The following is a 17086-nucleotide window of genomic DNA, read 5'->3' as shown; positions in this document are numbered from 1 at the left end:
ATTAGCAAGACGGCCACTCCCAGCCACAGGCCCCCAAACACAAACAATGGCGCTTTTCCCTGGAAAACAAAACTCGCCTGCCAACTTTTTGATGGCAGATTGCAGGAGCCACTTGGTACTATCAAACCAGCCCAACTTGGCACTGCTGACACCATGGGTCTGGTCACCTTCCTGCCTATCGTAGCTTTTCAGGAGCCAGCCGGTCACTCCCAGCCATAGGCCCCCAGACACAAAGCTCGGCCCGTTTCCCTGGCAAACAAAAGTAAGCTGCCCCGCTTCTGGATGGCAGATTTCAGGATCCACTTGTTATTATCAAACCAGCCCGACTTGGTACTGGTGCCACCTCTGGTCTGGGAACCATCCTGCGTATCGTGGATTCTAAGGAGCCAGCCGGCCACTCCCAGCCACAGGCCCCCAAAAAAAAACATCGGCGCTTTTCCCTGGAAAACAAAACTCGCCTGCCAACATTTTGATGGCAGATTGCAGGAACCACTTGGTACTATCAAACCAGCCCAACTTGGCACTGGTGCCACCTTGGGTCTGGGAACCATCCGGCGTATCGTGTGTTTAAAGGAGCCAGCCGGCCACTCCAGCCACAGGCCCGCAGACACAAACAACGGCGCTTTTCCCTGGAAAACAAAGCTTGCCTGCTGACTTTTGATGGCAGATTGCAGGAGCCACTTTGTACTTTGAAATCAGCCGAACATGGCTCTGGTGCCACCATGGGTCTGGTCACCATCCTGCCTATCGTAGCTTTTCAGGAGCCAGCCGGTCACTCCCAGCCATAGGCCCCCAGACACAAAGCTCGGCCCGTTTCCCTGGCAAACAAAAGTAAGCTACCCCGCTTCTGGATGGCAGATTGCAGGACGCACTTGGTACTATCAAACCAGCCCAACTTATCACTGGTGCCACCTCAGGTCAGGGAACCATCCTGCGTATTGTGGATTCTAAGGAGCCAGCCGGCCACTCCCAGCCACAGGCCCCCAAACACAAACAACGGCGCTTTTCCCTGGAAAACAAAACTCGCCTGCCAACTTTTTGATGGCAGATTGCAGGAGCCACTTGGTACTATCAAACCAGCCCAACTTGGCACTGGTGCCACCATGGGTCTGGTCACCATCCTGCCTATCGTAGCTTTTCAGGAGCCAGCCAGTCACTCCCTGCCATAGGCCCCCAAACACAAACCTCGGCCCGTTTCCCTGGCAAACAAAAGTAAGCTGCCCCGCTTCTGGATGGCAGATTGCAGGACGCACTTGGTACTATCAAACCAGCCCGACTTGGCACTGGTGCTACCTCAGGTCTGGGAACCATCCTGCGTATCGTGGAGTCTAGGAGCCAGCCGGCCACTCCCAGCCTCAGGCCCCCAAACACAAACATCGGCGCTTTTCCCTGGAAAACAAAACTCGCCTGCCAACTTTTTGATGGCAGATTGCCGGAGCCACTTGGTACTATCAAACCAGCCCAACTTGGCACTGGTGCCACCATGGGTCTGGTCACCATCCTGCCTATCGTAGCTTTTCAGGAGCCAGCCGGTCACTCCCAGCCATAGACCCCAGACACAAACCTCGGCCCGTTTCCCTGGCAAAAAAAAGTAAGCTGCCCCGCTTCTGGATGGCAGATTGCAGGAGCCACTTTGCACCATGAAACTAGCCCGACTTGGCACTGGTGCCACCTCAGGTCTGGGAACCATCCTGCGTATCGTGGATTCTAAGGAGCCAGCCGGACACTCCCAGCCACAGGCCCTCAAACACAAACAGCGGCGCTTTTCCCTGGAAAACAAAACTCGCCTGCCAAATTTTGATGGCAGATTGCCGGAGCAACTTGGTACTATCAAACCAGCCCAACTTGGCACTGGTGCCACCATGGGTCTGGTCACCATCCTGCCTATCGTAGCTTTTCAGGAGCCAGCCGGTCACTCCAAGCCATAGGCCCCCAGACAAAACCTCGGCCATTTTCCCTGGCAAACAAAAGTAAGCCACCCCGCTTCTGCATGGCTGATTGCAGGAGCCACTTTGCAGCATCCAACTAGCAAGACTTGGCACTGGTGCCACGTCAGGTCTGGGAACCATCCTGCGTATCGTGGATTCCAATTATAAAGCCGGCCACTCCCAGCCACAGGCCCCCAAACACAAACAACGGCGCTTTCCCCTGGAAATCAAAACTCGCCTGCCAAATTTTTGATGGCAGATTGCAGGAGCCACTTGGTACTATCAAACCAGCCCAACTTGGCACTGGTGCCACCATGGGTCTGGTCACCATCCTGCCTATCGTAGCTTTTCAGGACCTAGACGGTCACTCGCAGCCATAGGCCCCCAGACACAAAGCTCGGCCCGTTTCCCTGGCAAACGAGTAAGCTGCCCCGCTTCTGGATGGCAGATTGCAGGAACCACTTGGTACTATCAAACCAGCCCAACTTGGCACTGGTGCCACCTCAGGTCTGGGAACCATCCTCCCGATCGTGGATTCTAAGGAGCCATCCGGCCACTCCCACCCACAGGCCCCCAAACACAAACAACGGCGCTTTTCCCTGGCAAACAAAACTCGCCTGCCAACTTTTTGATGGCGGATTGCAGGAGCCACTTGGTACTATCAAACCAGTCCAACTTGGCACTGGTGCCACCATGGATATGGTCACCATCCTGCCTATCGTAGCTTTTCAGGACCTAGCAGGTCACTCCCAGCCATAGGCCCCCAGACACAAAGCTCTGCCCGTTTCCCTGGCAAACAAAAGTAAGCTGTCCAGCTTCTGGATGGCAGATTGCAGGATCCACTAGGTATTATCAAACCTGCCCGACTTGGCACTGGTGCCACCTCTGGTCTGGGAACCATGCTGCGTATCGTGGATTCTAATTAGCCAGCCGGCCACTCCCACCCACAGGCGCCCAAACAAAAACAACGGCGCTTTCCCCTGGAAAACAAAACTCGCCTGCCAACTTTTTGATGGCAGATTGCAGGAGCCACTTGGTACTATCAAACCAGCCCAACTTGGCACTGGTGCCACCATGGGTCTGGTCACCATCCTGCCTATCGTAGCTTTTCAGGAGCCAGCCTGTCACTCCAAGCCATAGGCCCCCAGACAAAAACCTCGGCCCGTTTCCCTGGCAAACAAAAGTAAGCTGCCCCGCTTCTGGATGGAAGATTGCAGGAGCCACTTGGTACTATAAAACCAGCCCTACTTGGCACTGGTGCCACCTCTGGTCTGGGAACCATGCTGCGTATCGTGGATTCTAAGGAGCCAGCCGGCCACTCCCAGCCACAGGCCCCCAAACACAATCAACGGCGCTTTTCCCTGGAAAACAAAACTCGCCTGCCAACTTTTTGATGGCAGATTGCAGGAGCCACTTGGTACTATCAAACCAGCCCAACTTGGCACTGGTGCCACCTTGGGTCTGGTCACCATCCTGCCTATCGTAGCTTTTCAGGAGCCAGCCGGTCACTCCCAGCCATAGGCCCCCAGACACAAACCTCGGCCCGTTTCCCTGGCAAACAAAAGTAAGCTGCCCCGCTTCTGGACGGCAGATTGCAGGAATAACTAGGTACTATGAAACCAGCCCAACTTGGCACTGGTGCCACCTTGGGTCTGGGAACCATCCTGCGTATCGTGGATTCTAAGGAGCCAGCCGGTCACTCCCAGCCACAGGCCCCCAAACACAAACAACGGCGCTTTTCCCTGGAAAACAAAACTGGCCTGCCAATATTTTGATGGCAGATTGCAGGAGCCACTTGGTACTATCAAATCAGCCCAACATGCCACTGGTGCCACCATGGGTCTGGTCACCATCCTGCCTATCGTAGCTTTTCAGGAGCCAGCCGGTCCCTCCCTGCCATAGGCCCCCAGAGAAAAACCTCGGCCCGTTTCCCTGGCAAACAAAAGTAAGCTGCCCCGCTTCTGGATGGCAGATTGCAGGAGCCACTTTGCACCATCAAACTAGCCCGACTTGGCACTGGTGCCACCTCTGGTCTGGGAACCATCCTGCGTATCGTGGAGACTAAGGAACCAGACGGCCACTCCAGCCACAGGCCCCCAGACACAAACAACGGCGCTTTTCCCTGGAAAACAAAACTCGCCTGCCAAGTTTTTGATGGCAGATTGCAGGAGCCACTTGGTACTATCAAACCAGCCCAACTTGGCACTGGTGCCACCATGGGTCTGGTCACCATCCTGCCTATCGTAGCTTTTCAGGAGCCAGCCGGTCACTCGCAGCCATAGGCCCCCAGACACAAAGCTCGGCCCGTTTCCCTGGCAAACAAAAGTAAGCTACCCCGCTTCTGGATGGCAGATTGCAGGAGCCACTTTGCACCATCAAACTAGCCCGACTTGGCACTGGTGCCACCTCAGGTCTGGGAATGAGCCTGGGTATGGTGGATTCTAAGGAGCCAGCCGGCCACTCCCAGCCACAGGCCCCCAAACACAAACAACGGCGCTTTCCCCTGGAAAACAAAACTCGCCTGCCAACTTTTTGATGGCAGATTGCAGGAGCCACTTGGTACTATCCAACCAGCCCAACTTGGCACTGGTGCCACCATGGGTCTGGTCACCTTCCTGCCTATCGTAGCTTTTCAGGAGCCAGCCGGTCACTCCCAGCCATAGGCCCCCAGACACAAAGCTCGGCCCGTTTCCCTGGCAAACAAAAGTAAGCTGCCCCGCTTCTGGATGGCAGATTGCAGGAGCCACTTTACACCATCAAACTAGCCCGACTTGGCACTGGTGCCACCTCAGGTCTGGGAACCATGCTGCGTATCGTGGATTCTAATTAGCCAGCCGGTCAGTCCCTGCCATAGGCCCCCAAACACAAACAAGGGCGCTATTCACTGGAAAACAAAACTCGCCTGCCAAATTTTGATGGCAGATTGCCGGAGCCACTTGGTACTATCAAACCAGCCCAACTTGACAGTGGTGCCACCATGGGTCTGGTCACCATCCTGCCTATCGTAGCTTTTCAGGAGCCAGCCGGTCACTCCCAGCCATAGGCCCCCAGACAAAAACCTCGACCCGTTTCCCTGGCAAACAAAAGTAAGTTATCCCGCATGTGGATGGCAGATTGCAGGAGCCAGTTTTCTCCATCAAACCAGCAAAACTTGGCACTGGTACCACCACTGGTCTGGGAACCATCCTCCGTATCGTGGATTCTAAGGAGCCAGCCGGCCACTCCCAGCCACAGGCCCCCAAACACAAACAACGGCGCTTTTCCCTGGATAACAAACTCGCCTGCCAACTTTTTGATGGCAGATTGCAGGAGCCACTAGGTACTATCAAACCAGCCCAACTTGGCACTGGTGCCACCATGGGTCTGGTCACCATCCTGCCTATCGTAGCTTTTCAGGAGCCAACCGGTCACTCCCAGCCATAGGCCCTTAGACACAAACCTCGGCCCGTTTCCCTGGCAAACAAAAGTTAGCTGCCCCGCTTCTGGATGGCAGATTGCAGGACGCACTTGGTACTATCAAACCAGCCCGACTTGGCACTGGTGCCACGACAAGTCTGGGAACCATCCTGCGTATCGTGGATTCTAAGGAGCCAGCCGGCCACTCCCTGCCACAGGCACCCAAACACAAACAACGGCGCTTTTCCCTGGAAAACAAAACTCGCCTGCCAACTTTTTGATGGCGGATTGCAGGAGCCACTTGGTACTATCAAACCAGCCCAACTTGGCACGGGTGCCACCATGGATGTGGTCACCATCCTGCCTATCGTAGCTTTTCAGTACCTAGCAGGTCACTCCCAGCCATAGGCGCCCAGACACAAAGCTCGGCCCGTTTCCCTGGCAAACAAAATTAAGCTGCCCCGCTTCTGGATGGCAGATTGCATGAACCACTTGGTAGTATAAAACCAGCCCGACTTGGCACTGGTGCCACCTCTGGTCTGGGAACCATCCTGTGTATCGTGGATTCTAAGGAGCCAGCCGGTCACTCCCAGCCACAGGCCCCCAAACACAAACAACAGCGCTTTTCCCTGGAAACCAAAACTCGCCTGCCAACATTTTGATGGCAGATTGCAGGAGCCACTTGGTACTATCAAATCAGCCCAACTTGGCACTGGTGCCACCTTGGGTCTGGTCACCATCCTGCCTATCGTAGCTGTTCAGGCGCCACCCGGTCACTCCCAGCCATAGGCCCCCAGAGAAAAACCTCGGCCCGTTTCCCTGGCAAAGAAAAGTAAGCTACCCCGCTTCTGGATGGCAGATTGCAGGAGCCACTTTGCACCATCAAACTGGCCCGACTTGTCACTGGTGCCACCTCAAGTCTGGGAACCATCCTGCGTATCGTGGATTCCAATTAGCAAGCCGGCCACTCCCAGCCACAGGCCCCCAAACACAAACAACGGCGCTTTTCCCTGGAAAACAAAACTCGCCTGACAAATTTTTGATGGCAGATTGCAGGAGCCACTTGGTACTATCAAACCAGCCCAACTTGGCACTGGTGCCACCATGGGTCTGGTCACCATCCTGCCTATCGTAGCTTTTCAGGACCTAGACGGTCACTCCCAGCCATAGGCCCCGTGACACAAAGCTCAGCCCGTTTCCCTGACAAAAAAAAGTAAGCTGTCCCGCTTCTGGATGGCAGATTGCAGGACGCACTTGGTAGTATCAAACCAGCCCGACTTGGCACTGGCGCCACCTCACGTCTGGGAACCATCCTGCGTATCGTGGATTCTAAGCAGCCAGCCGGCCACTCCCAGCCACAGGCCCCCAAACACAAACAACGGCGCTTTTCCCTGGAAAACAAAACTCGCCTGCCAACTTTTTGATGGCAGATTGCAGGAGCCACTTGGTACTATCAAACCAGCCCAACTTGGCACTGGTGCCACCTTGGGTCTGGTCACCATCCTGCCTATCGTAGCTTTTCAGGAGCCAGCCGGTCACTCCCAGCCATAGGCCCCCAGACACAAACCTCGGCCCGTTTCCCTGGCAAACAAAAGTAAGCTGCCCCGCTTCTGGACGGCAGATTGCAGGAATAACTTGGTACTATGAAACCAGCCCAACTTGGCACTGGTGCCACCTTTGGTCTGGGAACCATCCTGCGTATCGTGGATTCTAAGGAGCCAGCCGGTCACTCCCAGCCACAGGCCCCCAAACACAAACAACGGCGCTTTTCCCTGGAAAACAAAACTGGCCTGCCAATATTTTGATGGCAGATTGCAGGAGCCACTTGGTACTATCAAATCAGCCCAACATGCCACTGGTGCCACCATGGGTCTGGTCACCATCCTGCCTATCGTAGCTTTTCAGGAGCCAGCCGGTCCCTCCCTGCCATAGGCCCCCAGAGAAAAACCTCGGCCCGTTTCCCTGGCAAACAAAAGTAAGCTGCCCCGCTTCTGGATGGCAGATTGCAGGAGCCACTTTGCACCATCAAACTAGCCCGACTTGGCACTGGTGCCACCTCTGGTCTGGGAACCATCCTGCGTATCGTGGAGACTAAGGAACCAGACGGCCACTCCAGCCACAGGCCCCCAGACACAAACAACGGCGCTTTTCCCTGGAAAACAAAACTCGCCTGCCAAGTTTTTGATGGCAGATTGCAGGAGCCACTTGGTACTATCAAACCAGCCCAACTTGGCACTGGTGCCACCATGGGTCTGGTCACCATCCTGCCTATCGTAGCTTTTCAGGAGCCAGCCGGTCACTCGCAGCCATAGGCCCCCAGACACAAAGCTCGGCCCGTTTCCCTGGCAAACAAAAGTAAGCTACCCCGCTTCTGGATGGCAGATTGCAGGAGCCACTTTGCACCATCAAACTAGCCCGACTTGGCACTGGTGCCACCTCAGGTCTGGGAATGAGCCTGGGTATGGTGGATTCTAAGCAGCCAGCCGGCCACTCCCAGCCACAGGCCCCCAAACACAAACAACGGCGCTTTCCCCTGGAAAACAAAACTCGCCTGCCAACTTTTTGATGGCAGATTGCAGGAGCCACTTGGTACTATCCAACCAGCCCAACTTGGCACTGGTGCCACCATGGGTCTGGTCACCTTCCTGCCTATCGTAGCTTTTCAGGAGCCAGCCGGTCACTCCCAGCCATAGGCCCCCAGACACAAAGCTCGGCCCGTTTCCCTGGCAAACAAAAGTAAGCTGCCCCGCTTCTGGATGGCAGATTGCAGGAGCCACTTTACACCATCAAACTAGCCCGACTTGGCACTGGTGCCACCTCAGGTCTGGGAACCATGCTGCGTATCGTGGATTCTAATTAGCCAGCCGGTCAGTCCCTGCCATAGGCCCCCAAACACAAACAAGGGCGCTATTCACTGGAAAACAAAACTCGCCTGCCAAATTTTGATGGCAGATTGCCGGAGCCACTTGGTACTATCAAACCAGCCCAACTTGACAGTGGTGCCACCATGGGTCTGGTCACCATCCTGCCTATCGTAGCTTTTCAGGAGCCAGCCGGTCACTCCCAGCCATAGGCCCCCAGACAAAAACCTCGACCCGTTTCCCTGGCAAACAAAAGTAAGTTATCCCGCATGAGGATGGCAGATTGCAGGAGCCAGTTTTCTCCATCAAACCAGCAAAACTTGGCACTGGTACCACCACTGGTCTGGGAACCATCCTCCGTATCGTGGATTCTAAGGAGCCAGCCGGCCACTCCCAGCCACAGGCCCCCAAACACAAACAACGGCGCTTTTCCCTGGATAACAAACTCGCCTGCCAACTTTTTGATGGCAGATTGCAGGAGCCACTAGGTACTATCAAACCAGCCCAACTTGGCACTGGTGCCACCATGGGTCTGGTCACCATCCTGCCTATCGTAGCTTTTCAGGAGCCAACCGGTCACTCCCAGCCATAGGCCCTTAGACACAAACCTCGGCCCGTTTCCCTGGCAAACAAAAGTTAGCTGCCCCGCTTCTGGATGGCAGATTGCAGGACGCACTTGGTACTATCAAACCAGCCCGACTTGGCACTGGTGCCACGACAAGTCTGGGAACCATCCTGCGTATCGTGGATTCTAAGGAGCCAGCCGGCCACTCCCTGCCACAGGCACCCAAACACAAACAACGGCGCTTTTCCCTGGAAAACAAAACTCTCCTGCCAACTTTTTGATGGCGGATTGCAGGAGCCACTTGGTACTATCAAACCAGCCCAACTTGGCACTGGTGCCACCATGGATGTGGTCACCATCCTGCCTATCGTAGCTTTTCAGTACCTAGCAGGTCACTCCCAGCCATAGGCGCCCAGACACAAAGCTCGGCCCGTTTCCCTGGCAAACAAAATTAAGCTGCCCCGCTTCTGGATGGCAGATTGCATGAACCACTTGGTAGTATAAAACCAGCCCGACTTGGCACTGGTGCCACCTCTGGTCTGGGAACCATCCTGTGTATCGTGGATTCTAAGGAGCCAGCCGGTCACTCCCAGCCACAGGCCCCCAAACACAAACAACAGCGCTTTTCCCTGGAAAACAAAACTCGCCTGCCAACATTTTGATGGCAGATTGCAGGAGCCACTTGGTACTATCAAATCAGCCCAACTTGGCACTGGTGCCACCTTGGGTCTGGTCACCATCCTGCCTATCGTAGCTGTTCAGGCGCCACCCGGTCACTCCCAGCCATAGGCCCCCAGAGAAAAACCTCGGCCCGTTTCCCTGGCAAAGAAAAGTAAGCTACCCCGCTTCTGGATGGCAGATTGCAGGAGCCACTTTGCACCATCAAACTGGCCCGACTTGTCACTGGTGCCACCTCAAGTCTGGGAACCATCCTGCGTATCGTGGATTCCAATTAGCAAGCCGGCCACTCCCAGCCACAGGCCCCCAAACACAAACAACGGCGCTTTTCCCTGGAAAACAAAACTCGCCTGACAAATTTTTGATGGCAGATTGCAGGAGCCACTTGGTACTATCAAACCAGCCCAACTTGGCACTGGTGCCACCATGGGTCTGGTCACCATCCTGCCTATCGTAGCTTTTCAGGACCTAGACGGTCACTCCCAGCCATAGGCCCCGTGACACAAAGCTCAGCCCGTTTCCCTGACAAAAAAAAGTAAGCTGTCCCGCTTCTGGATGGCAGATTGCAGGACGCACTTGGTAGTATCAAACCAGCCCGACTTGGCACTGGCGCCACCTCACGTCTGGGAACCATCCTGCGTATCGTGGATTCTAAGCAGCCAGCCGGCCACTCCCAGCCACAGGCCCCCAAACACAAACAACGGCGCTTTTCCCTGGAAAACAAAACTCGCCTGCCAACTTTTTGATGGCAGATTGCAGGAGCCACTTGGTACTATCAAACCAGCCCAACTTGGCACTGGTGCCACCATGGGTCTGGTCACCATCCTGCCTATCATAGCTTTTCAGGAGCCAGCCGGTCACTCGCAGCCATAGGCCCCCAGACACAAACCTCGGCCCGTTTCCCTGGCAAACAAAAGCAAGCTGCCCCGCTTCTGGATGGCAGATTGCAGGAGCCACTTCGCACCATCAAACTAGCCCGACTTGGCACTGGTGCCACCTCAGGTCTGGGAACCATGCTGCGTATCGTGGATTCTAATTAGCCATCCGGCCACTCCCACCCACAGGCCCCCAAACACAAACAACGGCGCTTTACCCTGGAAAACAAAACTCGCCTGCCAAATTTTGATGGCAGATTGCCGGAGCCACTTGGAACTATCAAACCAGCCCAACTTGGCACTGGTGCCACCATGGGTCTGGTCACCATCCTGCCTATCGTAGCTTTTCAGGAGCCAGCCGGCAACTCCCTGCCACAGGCCCCCAAACACAAACAACTGCGCTTTTCCCGGGATAACAAAATTCGCCTGCCAATTTTTTGATGGCAGATTGCAGGAGCCACTTGGTACTATCAAATCAGCCCAACTTGGCACTGGTGCCACCATGGGTCTGGTCACCATACTGCCTATCGTAGCTTTTCAGGAGCCAGCCGGTCACTCCCAGCCATAGGCCCCCAGACACAAACCTCGGCCCGTTTCCCTGGCAAACAAAAGTAAGCTGCCCCGCTTCTGGATGGCAGATTGCAGGAGCCACTTGGTACTATCAAACCAGCCCAACTTGGCACTGGTGCCACCTCTGGTCTGGGAACCATGCTGAGTATCGTGGATTCTAAGGAGCCATCCGGCCACTCCCAGCCACAGGCCCCCAAACACAAACAACGGCGCTTTTCCCTGGAAAACAAAACTCGCCTACCAAGTTTTTGATGGCAGATTGCAGGAGCCACTTGGTACTATCAAACCAGCCCAACTTGGCACTGGTGCCGTCATGGGTCTGGTCACCATCCTGCCTATCGTAGCTTTTCACGAGCCAGCCGGTCACTTCCAGGCTTAGGCCCCCAGACACAATCCTCGGACCGTTTCCCTGGCAAACAAAAGTAAGCTGCCCCGCTTCTGGATGGCAGATTGCAGGAACCACTTGGTACTATCAAACCAGCCCAACTTGGCACTGGTGCCACCTCTGGTCTGGGAACCATCCTGCGTATCGTGGATTCTAAGGAGCCATCCGGCCACTCCCACCCACAGGCCCCCAAACACAAACAACGGCGCTTTTCCCTGGAAAACAAAAGTAAGCTGCCCCGCTTCTGGATGGCAGATTGCAGGAGCCACTTTGCACCATCCAACTAGCCCGACTTGGCACTGGTGCCACCTCAGGTCTGGGAACCATGCTGCGTATCGTGGATTCTAATTAGCCATCCGGCCACTTCCACCCACAGGCCCCTAAACACAAACAACGGCGCTTTTCCCTGGAAAACAAAACTCGCCTGCCAATTTTTGATGGCAGATTGCAGGAGCCACTTGGTACTATCAAACCAGCCCAACTTGGCACTGGTGCCACCATGGGTCTGGTCACCATCCTGCCTATCGTAGCTTTTCAGGAGCCAGCCGGTCACTCCCAGCCATAGGCCCCCAGACACAAAGCTCGGCCCGTTTCCCTGGCAAGGAAAAGTAAGCTGTCCCGCTTCTGGATGGCAGATTGCAGGAGCCACTTTGCACCATCAAACTAGCCCGACTTGGCACTGGTGCCACCTCAGGTCTGGGAATGAGCATGGGTATCGTGGATTCTAAGGAGCCAGCCGGCCACTCCCAGCCACAGGCCCCCAAACACAAACAACGGCGCTTTTCCCTGGAAAACAAAACTCGCCTGCCAACTTTTTGATGGCAGATTGCAGGAGCCACTTGGTACTATCAAACCAGCCCAACTTGGCACTGGTGCCACCTTGGGTCTGGTCACCATCCTGCCTATCGTAGCTTTTCAGGAGCCAGCCGGTCACTCCCAGCCATAGGCCCCAGACACAAACCTCGGCCCGTTTCCCTGGCAAACAAAAGCAAGCTGCCCCGCTTCTGGATGGCAGATTGCAGGAGCCACTTTGCACCATCAAACTAGCCCGACTTGGCACTGGTGCCACCTCAGGTCTGGGAACCATGCTGCGTATCGTGGATTCTAATTAGCCATCCGGCCCCTCCCAGCCACAGGCCCCCAAACAAAAACAACGGCGCTTTTCCCTGGAAAACAAAACTCGCCTGCCAAATTTTGATGGCAGATTTCCGGAGCCACTTGGTACTATCAAACCAGCCCACCTTGACACTGGTGCCACCATGGGTCTGGTCACCATCCTGCCTATCGTAGCTTTTCAGGAGCCAGCCGGTCACTCCCAGCCATAGGCCCCCAGACACAAAGCTCGGCCCGTTTCCCTGGCAAACAAAAGTAAGCTGCCCCGCTTCTGGATGGCAGATTGCAGGAGCCACTTTTCACCATCAAACCAGCCCAACTTGGCACTGGTGCCACCTCTGGTCTGGGAACCATCCTGCGTATCATGGATTCTAAGGAGCCAGCCGGCCACTCCCAGCCACAGGCCCCCAAACACAAACAACGGCGCTTTTCCCTGGATAACAAACTCGCCTGCCAAGTTTTTGATGGCAGATTGCAGGAGCCACTTGGTACTATCCAACCAGCCCAACTTGGCACTGGTGCCACCATGGGTCTGGTCACCATCCTGCCTATCGTAGCTTTTCAGGAGCCAGCCGGTCACTCCCAGCCATAGGCCCCGAGACACAAACCTCGGCCCGTTTCCCTGGCAAACAAAAGTAAGCTACCCCGCTTCTGGATGGCAGATTGCAGGACGCACTTGGTACTATCAAACCAGCCCAACTTGGCACTGGTGCCACCTCAGGTCTGGGAACCATCCTGCGTATCGTGGATTCTAAGGAGCCAGCCGGCCACTCCCAGCCATAGGCCCCCAAAAAAAAACAACGGCACTTTTCCCTGGAAAACAAAACTTGCCTGCCAAATTTTTGATGGCAGATTGCAGGAGCCACTTGGTACTATCAAACCAGCCCAACTTGGCACTGGTGCCACCATGGGTCTGGTCACCATCCTGCCTATCGTAGCTTTTCAGGAGCCAGCCGGTCACTCCCAGCCGTAGGCCCACAGACACAAAGCTCGGCCCGTTTCCCTGACAAACAAAAGTAAGCTGTCCCGCTTCTGGATGGCAGATTGCAGGACGCACTTGGTACTATCAAACCAGCCCGACTTGGCACTGGTGCCACCTCTGGTCTGGGAACCATCCTGCGTATGGTAGATTCTAAGCAGCCAGCCGGCCACTCCCAGCCACAGGCCCCCAAACACAAACAACGGCGCTTTTCCCTTGAAAACAAAACTCGTCTGCCAACTTTTTGATGGCAGATTGCCGGAGCCACTTGGTACTATCAAACCAGCCCAACTTGGCACTGGTGCCACCATGGGTCTCGTCACCATCCTGCCTATCGTAGCTTTTCAGGAGCCAGCCGGCCACTCCCTGCCACAGGCCCCCAAACACAAACAACGGCGCTTTTCCCTGGAAAACAAAATTCGCCTGCCAACTTTTTGATGGCAGATTGCAGGAGCCACTTGGTACAATCAAATCAGCCCAACTTGGCACTGGTGCCACCATGGGTCTGGTCACCATCCTGCCTATCGTAGCTTTTCAGGAGCCAGCCGGTCACTCCCAGCCATAGGCCCCCAGACACAAACCTCGGCCCGTTTCCCTGGCCAACAAATGTAAGCTGCCCCGCTTCTGGATGGCAGATTGCAGGAACCACTTGGTACTATCAAACCAGCCCAACTTGGCACTGGTGCCACCTTTGGTCTGGGAACCATGCTGAGTATCGTGGATTCTAAGGAGCCAGCCGGCCACTCCCAGCCACAGGCCCCCAAACACAAACAACGGCGCTTTTCCCTGGAAAACAAAACTCGCCTGCCAAGTTTTTGATGGCAGATTGCAGGAGCCACTTGGTACTATCAAACCAGCCCAACTTGGCACTGGTGCCGTCATGGGTCTGGTCACCATCCTGCCTATCGTAGCTTTTCACGAGCCAGCCGGTCACTTCCAGGCTTAGGACCCGAGACACAAACCTCGGACCGTTTCCCTGGCAAACAAAAGTAAGCTGCCCCGCTTCTGGATGGCAGATTGCAGGAACCACTTGGTACTATCAAACCAGCCCAACTTGGCACTGGTGCCACCATGGGTCTGGGAACCATCCTGTGTATCGTGGATTCTAATTAGCCATCCGTCCACTCCAGGCGATAGGGCCCCAGGCACAAACAACGGCGCTTTTCCCTGGATAACAAACTCGCCTGCCAACTTTTTGATGGCAGATTGCAGGAGCCACTTGGTACTATCAAACCAGCCCAACTTGGCACTGGTGCCACCATGGGTCTGGTCACCATCCTGCCTATCGTAGCTTTTCAGGAGCCAGCCGGTCACTCCCAGCCATATGCCCCGAGACACAAACCTCGGCCCGTTTCCCTGGCAAACAAAAGTAAGCTACCCCACTTCTGGATGGCAGATTGCAGGACGCACTTGGTACTATCAAACCAGCCCAACTTGGCACTGGTGCCACGTCAAGTCTAGGAACCATCCTGCGTATGGTGGATTCTAAGGAGCCAGCCGGCCACTCCCAGCCATAGGCCCCCAAACAAAAACAACGGCGCTTTTCCCTGGTAAAGAAAACTTGCCTGCCAACTTTTTGATGGCAGATTGCAGGAGCCACTTGGTACTATCAAACCAGCCCAACTTGGCACTGGTGCCACCATGGGTCTGGTCACCATCCTGCCTATCGTAGCTTTTCAGGAGCCAGCCGGTCACTCCCAGCCATAGGCCCCCAGACACAAAGCTCGGCCCGTTTCCCTGGCAAACAAAAGTAAGCTGCCCCGATTCTGGATGGCAGATTGCAGGAGCCACTTGGTACTATCAAATCAGCCCAACTTGGCACTGGTGCCACCATGGGTCTGGTAAACATCCTGCCTATCGTAGCTTTTCAGGAGCCAGCCGGCCACTCTCAGCCATATGCCCCCAAAAACAAACCACGGCCCTTTTCTCTGGCAAACAAAACTCAACTGCCCCTCTTCTGGATGGCAAATTTTAGGACGCACTTTGTACTACGAAAACCGCCCGACGTGGCACTGGTGCCACCTTGTGTCAGGGAACCATCCTGCATATCGAGCTTTTTAAGGAGCCAGCCGGCCACACCCAGCCATAAACCCCCAAAAACAAACCACGGACCATTTCTCTTGGAAACAAAAATCCGCTGGCCCGCGTCTGTATGGCAGATTGCAGGAGCCACTTTGCACCATCAAACCAGCCCGACTTGGCACTGGTGCCACCTTGGGTCTGGGAACAATCCTGCATATCGTGGATTCTAAGGAGCCAGCCGGCCACTCCCAGCCACAGGCCCCCAAACACAAACAACTTTTGTTTTCCCTGGAAAACAAAATTCGCCTGCCAAATTTTGATGGCAGATTGCAGGAGCCACTTGGTACTATCAAATCATCCCAACTTGGCACTGGTGCCACTCTGGGTCTGGGAACCATCCTGCCTATTGTAGCATTTCAGGAGCCAGCCGGTCACTCCCAGCCATAGGCCCCCAGACACAAACCTCGGACCGTTTCCCTGGCAAACAAAATTAAGCTGCCCTGATTCTGGATGGCAGATTGCAGGAGCCACTTGGTTGTGTCAAACCAGCCCGACTTGGCACTGGTGCCACCTTGGGTCTGGGAACCATCCTGCGTATCGTGGATTCTAAGCAGCCACCCGGCCACTCTGAGCCACAGGCCCCCAAACAAAAACTACGGCGCTTTTCCCTGGAAAACAAAACTCGCCTGCCAACTTTTTGATGGCAGATTGCAGGAGCCACTTGGTACTATCAAACCAGCCCAACATTGGCACTGGTGCCACCACTGGTCTGGGAACCATCCTGCCTATCGTAGCTTTTCACGAGCCAGCCGGTCACTCCCAGCCATAGACCCCCAGACACAAACCTCGGCCCGTTTCCCTGGCAAACAAAAGTAAGCTGCCCCGCTTTTGGATGGCAGATTGCAGGAGCCACGTTGCACCATCAAACCAGCCCCACTTGGCACTGGTGCCACCTTGGGTCTGGGAACAAGTTGGGCTGGTTTGATAGTACCAAGTGGCTCCTGCAATCTGCCATCCAGAAGCGGGACAGCTTACTTTTGTTTCCCAGGGAAACGGGCCGAGGTATTTGTCTGGGGGCCTATGGCTGGGAGTGACCGGCTGACTACTGAAAAGCTACGATAGGCAGGATGGTTACCAGACTCATGGTGCCACCAGTGCCAAGTCGGGCTGGTTTGATAATACTAAATAGCTCCTGCAATCTGCCATCCAGACGCGGGGCAGCGGATTTTTGTTTGCTGGAGGAAAGTTCCGTGGTTTTTTTTTTGGGGGTATATGACTGGACGTGGCCGGCTGGCTCCATAAAAAGCTCTATACACAGGATTGTTCCCTGACCCAAGGTGGCATCAGTGCCAAGTCGGGCTGTTTTCGTAGTACCAAGTGCGTCCTGCAATTTGCCATCCAGAAGCGGGGCAGCCTACTTTTGTTTGCCAGGGAAACGTGCCGAGGTATTTGTCTGGGGGCCTATGGCTGGGAGTGAGCGGCTGGCTCCTGAAAAGCTACGATAGGCAGGATGGTGACCAGACCCATGGTGGCACCAGTGCCAAGTTGGGCTGGTTTGATAGTACCAAGTGGCTCCTGCAATCTGCCATCAAGAAGTTGGCAGGCGAGTTTTGTTTTCCAGGGAAAAGCGCCGTTGTTTTTGTTTAGAGGCCTGTGGCTGGGAGTGGCCGCCTGTCCTCGTAGAATCTACGTTACGCAGCATGGTTCCCAGACC

Source organism: Melospiza melodia, chromosome 1 (assembly GCF_035770615.1).
Source record: "Melospiza melodia melodia isolate bMelMel2 chromosome 1, bMelMel2.pri, whole genome shotgun sequence".
NCBI classification, from domain to species: Eukaryota; Metazoa; Chordata; class Aves; order Passeriformes; family Passerellidae; genus Melospiza; species Melospiza melodia.
This window is presented reverse-complemented; position numbering follows the sequence as displayed.